Consider the following 9,345-nt stretch of genomic DNA (forward strand, 5'->3'; position numbering starts at 1 on the left):
GCAAATGAAGGGTGAAGTTAAGTAACAGACTTAACGGGCAGAAATCTCAGTCAAGTGTTGTTCCCGGTAAGGCCAATGACATCCAGTCCCAGGACATCATGATCCTGGCTCCCCTTCAATGACCAAAAGTAATGTTGCACAGGGAATAACATCATATTGTGTGCCTTCAACCCATAAATCACATCGGGGGTGCAAGGGTGACTCATATCCAGGGAAGTTGTTCAGCAGTGATTAAGTCTTAGTATTCCAATGCAAACTCAGGTATATCACACCTGATATTCACTCCTAAAAAATAGGAGCAGGAGTAGGCTACCAGGCCCCTCAAACCTGCCCCTCCATTCAATATGATCGTGGCTGATCTATGCCGGCCTCAACTCCTCTTTTGCGCTAGTTCCCCCTAATCCTCAATACCTCGATATTTCAAATATCTATCTATCCCCACCTTAAATATGTCCAATGATCTGGCCTCCACCACCCCCGGGGGCAGAGATTATTCATCTCCCTCAGTTTTAAATGATCAGCCCCTTTTACTTTGCAGTTATGTCCCATTGTTCATGAATCTTCCACAAGTTAAAACATCTCAGCATTTACCCTGTGAAGCCCTCTTAGGATATTATATGTTTGAATAAGGTCACCCCTCATTCTTTTAAACTCCAAAGAATACAAATCCAAACTGTTTAACTTCCCTTGATAGGACAACTCTCTCATCCCAGGAATTAACCTGGTGAATCTCTTTTGGACTGTTTCCATTGCTACTATATCTGCTTTTAAGTAAGAGAACCAAAACTGTGCACAGTACTCAGGGGTGGCCTCACCAACACTGTGTACAGCTGTAACAAAACCTCCCTATTCCTAAACTCCAACCACTTCACAATAAAGACTAACATACTGTTTGCCTTCTTAAGTTCTTGTTGGGCTTGCCTGCTAACTTCTAGTAATTCATGCACTACAACACCTAGATCGTTCTGAATTTTATTCATTTGCAGACTCTCTCCATTTAGGTAATATTCTACTTGTTTAATTCCTCTTACCAAAGTGCATAACCTCACACTTCCCCACATTAAACTCTATCTGACAAGTTTTTGCCCAATCACTCAAACTATCTATATCCTGTAACACAAGAACTTCTGCAGATGCTGGAATCTGGAGCAATACACAAAAAATGCTGGAGGAACTCAGCAGGTCAGGCAGCATCTATGGAGGGAAATAACTCATAAGTGGAGGGTGGGTAATCCTTCCTAAAGAAACGTTGACTGTTTATTTCCCTCCATAGGTGCTGCCTGACCTGCTGAGTTCCTCCAGCACTTTTTGTGTATCTATCCTTTTGCTGAATCACAATGTCCTCTTCACAACATGCCCTTCAAACTATTTTCTTATCAAGGGCATACCTGAAAACCTTACATTTTGTTCTCTCCTCCAGGTCATTAATATAAATATTAAACAATTGAGGGCCAAGAACCAATGCCTGGGGTACTCCACAAGGTACATCCCCTCATCCTGAAAAGGAGTCATTTATTCCAACTGTTTTGTTTTGTTTCATTGTTTTGTTTTGTCATATTCAACAAAGCTTGATATTTCTGGAATGTTGTGAAATAACTGGAAGTGGCTGTTATTGCAATTCACTCTGTGAAAAAATACAGTTTTGTAACATTGGAAAAACAGTGCCACACAATTCAATTCCTGGGTAAAAGAAAACACATTATTAGACACAAGAGATTCTGCAGATGCTGGAATCTGGAGCAACACACACAAAATGCTGGATGAACTCAGTAGTTCAGGCAGCATCTATGGAGGGAAATAAATAGTCGATGATTTGGGTCGAGACCCTTCATCGGGACTGGAAAGGAAGAGGGCTGAAGCCAGAATAAAAAGGTAGGGGGTGGGCGAGGAGCACAAGCTGGCAGGTGATAGGTGAGTCCAGGTGAGGGGGGGAAGGTAGGTAGGTGGGGGAGGGGGTACGAAGGGGAATGATGTGAGAAGCTGGGAGGTGATAGGTGGAAGAGGCAAAGGGCTGAAGAAGAAGGAATCTGATAGGAGAGGACAGTGGACCATGGAATAAAGGGAAGGTAATGGGGAACCAAAAGGGCAGGTTGTGAGGGCGGCAGAAGGGAAAGAGAAGGGGTGAGGGGGCCACAGGAATGAGGGTAAACAAAGGGGGGGAGAGGGAAAACAGAGGGGAGTGGTTACCGGAAGTTAGAGAAATCATTGTTGAGGCCATCAGGTTGGAGACTGCCAAGATGGAATATGAGGTGTTGCTTCTCCAACCTGCGTCTGGCCTCAAAATGGTAGTAGATGTGGCCGTGGACAGACATGTCAGTATGGGAGTGGGAAGTGGAATTGAAGTGGCTGGCCAGCGGGAGATCCTGCCAGTTGCAGTGGATGGAGCGAAGGTGCTTGACAAAGCGGTCACCCAATCTGTGTCGGGTCTACCGATGTATAGAGGAGGCCACACCGGATGCAATAAATGACACACTCAGATTCGCAGGTGAAGTGCTGTCTCACCTGGAAGGACTGTCTCAGGCCCTGAATGGTGGTGAGGGAGGAGGTGTAGGGGCAGGTACAACACTTTGCACGGTTGCAGGGTTAAGTGCCAGGAGGATGATAGATGGGGAGGGACAAGTAGACAAGGAAGTCATGGAGAGAGCGATCCCTGCGGAAAGTGGTGGGGGGGGGGAGGGGAAGATGTACCTGGTGGTGGGATCCTGTTGGAGATGGCGAAAGTTGCAAAGAATGATGTGAGGCATTATTTACAATCAAAGTTCAGCACTTGTGTTTTTAAAGACTTAGTTCACAAATAAGAAAACATGCTTCCTAGATTGATGTAGAAACATGGAAAATAGGAGCAGGAGTAGACTATTTGGCCCTTCGAGCTGCTTCACCATTCATAGAAAATAGAACATAGAACTGTACAGCACAGTACGGGCCCTTCGGCCCACGATGCTGTGCCGACCTATGTAAATCTACTCTACGATCAATCTAGCCCTTCCCTCCTACACAGTCCATCACCATCCATTTTTCTTACACCCATGTACCTATCTAAGAGTCTCTTAAATGTCCCTATTGTATCAACCTCTACCACCACCCCAGCAGTGTGTTCCAGGCACCCACCACTCTCTGTGTAAAAAACCTACTTCTGACATCTCCCCTAAACTTTCGTCCTCTGACCTTAAACTGATGACCTCTGGTATTGGCCATTGTCACCCTAGGAAAAGGGTGCTGGCTGTCCACTCTATCTGTGCCTCTCATAATTTTATACACATCTATCAAGTCACCTCTCGAGAAAAGCTCCAGTTCACTCAACCTTTCCTCAAAAGATATGTTGCCTAATCCAGGCTGCATCCTGGTAAACCTGCTCTGCACCCTCTCTAAAGCTTCCACATCCTTCCTATAATGAAGTGACCAGAACTGAACACAATACTCCAAGTGTGGTCTAAACAGTTTTATAGAGCTGCAACATTACCTCACGGCTCTTGAACTCAATTCTCCCAACTAATTAAGGCCAGCACACCATACGCCTTCTTAGTCACCCTATCAACTTGTGCGGCAACTTTGAGGGATCTATGGACTTGGACCACCCCCCCTACCATCTGATCCTCCACACTGCTCAGAATCCTGGCAGTAACCTTGTATTCTGCCTTCAAATTCGATCTTCCAAAATGTATCACTTCACACTTTTCCGGATTGAACTCCATCTGCCACTTCTCTGCCCAACACTGCATCCTGTCATTATCCCATTGAAATCTATGACAACCTTCTACACTATCCACAACACCACCAACATTTGTGTCATCTGCAAACTTATTAACCCACCCCTTCACTTCCTCATCCAAATCATTCATAAAAATCACAAAGAGCAGGGGTCCCAGAACAGATCCCTGCAGAACACTACTAGTCACCATCCTCCAGGCAGAATATGCTCCATCTACTACCGCCCTCTGCCCTCTGTGGGCAAGCCAATTCCAAATCCATGCAGCCAAGTCTCCATGGATCCCATGCCTCGTGACTTTCTGGATGAGCCTACCCAACCCTAACCCTAACCCTTGTCAAACACCTTACTAAAATCTATATACACCACATCCACCATTTTACCTTCATTAATTTGTTTTGTCACCTCCTCGAAAAACTCAATTAGGCTCGTGAAGCACAAACTGTACCTCACAAAGACATGCTGACTATCCCTAATAAGACTATGCATCTCCAAATGCTTATAAATTGTGTCCCTAAGAATCCTCTCCAATAGTTTACCCACCATTGACATAAGAATATCTGGTCTATAATTCCCAGGATTATTGCTATTACCTTTCTTGAACAAGGGAACAACATTTGCCATCCTCCAATCCTCTGGTACCATTCTGTGGCCAAGGAGGATGCAAAGATCATTGTCAACACCCCAGAAATCTCTTGCCTCGCATCCCATAGTAACCTGGGGTATATCCTGTCTGGTCCCGGGGACTTATCTATCCTAATGTTTTTCAGAAGTTCCAACACTACTCCTTTCTTAACCTCAATATGCTGCAGCACATTAGCCTGTTCTATGCTAACCTCACATTCATCAAAGTCCCTCTCCCTGGTGAACATTGAAGTAAAGTATTCACTAACAACCTCCCCTACCTCTTCCACCTCCAGGCACATGTTTTCTCCTTTCTCCCTGAGCGGTCCTACCCTCACTCTTGTCATCCTCCTGTTCTTTACATACGTGCAGAACACCTTGAGGTTTTCCTTAATCCTACTTGCCAAGGCCTTCTCATGTCCCCTTTTAGCTCTCCTGTCACTTCTTAAGCTCCTTCCTGGCTACCTTATAATTCCCAAGAGCCCTGACTGAACCTTTGCTTCCTAAACCTTAAGTATGCTTCCTTCTTCCTCTTGACTAAATGCTTCGCCTCTCTTGTCAACCATGGTTCCTTCACCCTACCATTCTTTTCCTGTCTCAGTGGGACAAACCTATCCAGAACCCATGCAAGTGTTCCTTAAACAGACTCCACATTTCTTCTGTGCATTTCCCTGAGAATATCTGTTCCCAATTTACGTTCCCACATTCCTGTCTCATACCATCGCAATTACCCCTCCCTCAATTAAATACTTTCCCATATCATTTGCTCCTATTCTTGTCCATGGCAATGCTAGATATTGGGGAATTGTGGTCACTATCTCTGAAATGCTTGCCCACCAAGAGGTCTGTCACCTGTCCAAGTTCATTGCCTAGTACTAGATCCAGTATGGCCTCTCCTCTAGTCAGCCTGCCCATACAGCATACTGTGTCAGGAATCCTTCCTGGACACACCTAACAAATTCTGCCCCATCTAATCCTTTTGCACTAAGGAGGTGCCAATCAATATTAAGGAAGTTGAAGTCTCCCATGACAACAACCCTGTTATTTTTGCACCTTTCCAAAATCTGCCTGCTTATCTGCTCCTCGGTGTCCTGGTGGCTACTGGGGAGGCCAATAGAATACTCCCAATAGAGTGATTGCTCCCTTCCTGTTTCTAACTTCCACCCACACTGACTCAGTAGATGATCCCTCCATGGCATCCTCTCTTTCTGCAGCTGTGATACGATCCATGATTAGCAATGCCACACTGACTCAGTAGACGATCCTTCCATGGCATCCTCTCTTTCTGCAGCTGTGATACTATCCCTGATTAGCAATGCCACTCCCCCCTCCTTTTACCCCCCTCCCTTGGTATTGGTATTGGTTTATTATTGTCACTTGTACCGAGGTGCAGTTACATTGAGTTAGTACAGAGTACATTGAGGTAGTACAGGTAAAAACAATAACAGTACAGAGTAAAATGTCACAGCTACAGAGAAAGTGCAGTGCAATGAGGTGCAAGGTCACATCAAGGTAGATCGTGATGTCAGAGTCCATCTCATTGTAGAAGGGAACCATTCAGTAGTCTTATCACAGTGGGGTAGAAGCTGTCTTTAAGTTTGGTGGTACATGCCCTCAGGCTCCTGTATCTTCAACCTGATGGAAGAGGAGAGAAGAGAGAATGACCCAGGTGGGTGGGGTCTTTCATTATGCTGGCTGCTTCACCAAGGCAGCAAGAGGTAAAGACAGAGTCCAAGGAGGGGAGGTTGGTTTTCATGACGTGCTGGGCTGTGTCCACAACTCTCTGCAGTTTCTTGCAGTCCTGAGCAGAGCAGTTGCCATACCAAGCCGTGATGCATCCAGGTAGGATGCTTTCTATGGTGCATTGATAAAAGTTGGTGAGTGTCAAAGGGGATATTCTGAATTTCTTTAGCCTCCTGAGGAAGTAGAGGTGCCGGTGAGCTTTCTTAGCCATGGTATCTAGGTGATTTGACCAGGACAGGATATTGGTGACGTTCACACCCAGGAACTTGAAGCTCTCAACCCTCTCAACCTCAGCACCATTGATGTAGACAGGTGCATGTACACCACCCCCTTTCCTGGTCAATAACCGTTGAGGGAAAGGTTGTTGTCATGACACCATTCCACTAAGCCCTCTATCTCCTTCCTGTACTCCGACTCATCGCTGTTTGAGATACGGCCTACAACGGTGGTATCATCTGCAAACATGTAGATGGAGTTAGAGCAGAATCTGGCCACACAGTCATGAGTATATAGGGAGTAGAGTAGAGGGCTGAGGACGCAGCCTTGTGGGGCACCAGTGTTGAGAATAACTGTGCCAGAGGTATTGCTTCCAATCCTCACTGATTGTGGTCTGTTGGTTAGAAAGTCAAGGATCCATTTACAGAGGGAGGTGTTGAGTCCTAGATCTCGGAGTTTGGTGACTCCCTATCCCTTTTGAAACATCTAAACCCTGGAACATCAATCAGCCAATCCTGCCCTTGTGACAGCCAAGTCTCTGTAATAGCCGCAACATCGTAATTCTACCTACTGATCCATGCTCTTAGTATCCATGCTCTGTTCATCACCCTTATTCTTAATACTTCTCGCATTAAAGTAAATAAATTTCAACACATCCAACTTCTGCAATTTATGCCCTATCCACTGCCTATCCTTCCTCACAGTCTCTCCGCACATTGCATCTACCTTTTGACCAACTGCTACATCATTCGACCTAAAACTCTGGTTCCCATCCCCCTGCAAACCTAGTTTAAGCCCTCCCCAACAGCTCTAGCAAACCTGCCCACAAGGGCATTGCTCCCCCTCAAATTCAGCTGTAAACCATCCCTTTTGGACAGGTCATACTTTCCCCAGAAGTGATCTCAATGAGCCTGTCCCCTGAAACCAACTGCCATCCTGGGAATTATTCCATATGTTTTTCAACGTCTTATGGTTAAATAAGGTTTTTAAATTTAAATCAGTCTAGATTTTGTAATCCCCACACCCCTTCCCCATACCCCCACCCCCACCATGCTGCTTCTCTTCTTCCCTTTCCGAGTCTATCTTTCTTCTAGCCCCTTTTTTTCTCTCCTTACCTTTGACCCATCCCCTGGTGGATCTGCTCTCTCCACCTCCCCCGCACCTGCCGATCACTGTCTCTTACCTGCATCTACCTATCACCACCTTGTGCCCACTCCACCTCCCCTCTTTTGTCCACTTATCACTGCTCTGCTTTTCCCTCCTATATATTGGGCTTCCCCTTATCCTATCTTCAGCCCTGAGGAAGGGTCCTGACCCAAAACGTTGACTGCCTGCTTTTCTCCACGGATGCTGCCTGGCCTGCTGAGTTCCTCCAGCATCATAGTTTTTCATCTAGATTCCAGCATCTGCAGTTCTTTGTTTCTCTAGATTTTGTACTCTAACCTCCAGCTTTTCTTAAAACAAGTTTTACAAGAATTTTGATGGAACCTCAGTGTCTGTAATGTTGCTTTCTGAAATGCTGATGGCCTATTCTAAAACCCATGTACACTGAACATGCAGGATCTTCTCCTGAAGTTAACTCATTATTGCATTGGACAAAAATATCAAGGCCAACCCATTCCTTAAGGAAGAATTTTTACTGTGAATTGAATATTCTAAATTCTACATCCTGACTTAGATTCGATGACCTGGACATTGACAGGGACTGCTTATGTAGGCTGAGACTGAGAGCAGAGCTTTGAATGGGAAAGACCGAGAAGTGTGTAGAGTTGTAACAAGATATATCTTCTGGCCCCAGAAGATCCTCCAGCCAGAACTCAGCCTGAGTGACAGGCTTTGCATCCTGTTAAGGTGCAGAGCTGGCAACAGCCCCAGGTAAATGGAGACACAAGAGACTGCAGATGCTGGATTCTGCAGCAAAAAAATAAGCTGCCGGAGGAAGTCAGCGGATCAGTCAGCATCTGTGGAGGGAAAGGGATAGTTGACATGTCAGGTCGAGACCCTGCATCAAGACTGAGAGTGTAAAGGGGAGGTAGTCAGTTTACAGAGTTGAGGGGGAGGGGGGAGGCAGGTGACTGGTGGATCCAGGTGAGGCAGATGGAGCCAGGTGTGGGAGGGAGGGGTGGAGATAGTGGCCGAGGCTGGGACGTGATTGGCGGACGCAACAAAGGGCTGCAGATTATGGAATCTGAAAAGGAAGGAAGGGACAGCCCCAGGTAAGCCTGATGCATCATCTCAATTCCAGTGGTCCAAACTCCAGCTGGGAGAGGAGCTGTTGCAGACTGATCCCACTCCCAGAGGCTTTGCTTTGGGGCTTGTAATTGTGGGACAGGGTGGAGGGAGCAGGTTGGAGTACCAGTGTTGTGCATTCATGTTCCTCCTGCCATACCTGCAATGCTGTGAAGGTGCACACTTTCCCTTTTAAGTAGTCCTCCCCTCCCTTCAGCTGCTGTATTTCCCAAGGCCTCAGAACCTCACTACCTGCTGCAAAACCTGCAACGTCGGTTGAACATTATGAATGTGTTTAATTACCGATCTGCTCCTGGGATTGGTTTGCTGCCCACTACTTGTCCCAGTAAAGCCTGAAAGTGGAGACAGAGGAGACTGCAGATGCAGGAACTTGGAGCAACAAACAATCTGCTGGAGGGACTGAGCAGGTCAAGCAGCATCGGAGGGAGTGGGGATGGGCATGGTGGGAAGGAATTAGTGATGTTTTGGATGGAAAGCTTGCATCAGGACTTTTGACATGAAATGTCAACAATTCTTTCCCCCAGCAGATTGTTTGTTAAGCATGAAAGTGGGCTGGATGAAGACAGATTAGTGTCAGATTTCCAAATTTTTAAACTTCCACTCTCAGATACATTCAATCTATCCACTTTGGCATGCTGGAATTTCTCCTGCAGAGCTCATTAAGGATTAATTATGAATTAATACATTGTGAGAAGAGCAAGCCACTCATTCCCTCGACTTTGCTCCAACATTCAGTAAGATCATAATTAATATTAAAACCTCAACTCTGCATTCTTGCTGATCCCTGGTAACCTTTCATCCCTTGT

The sequence above is a fragment of the Pristis pectinata genome, chromosome 5, assembly GCF_009764475.1.
Source record: "Pristis pectinata isolate sPriPec2 chromosome 5, sPriPec2.1.pri, whole genome shotgun sequence".
NCBI lineage: Eukaryota > Metazoa > Chordata > Chondrichthyes > Rhinopristiformes > Pristidae > Pristis > Pristis pectinata.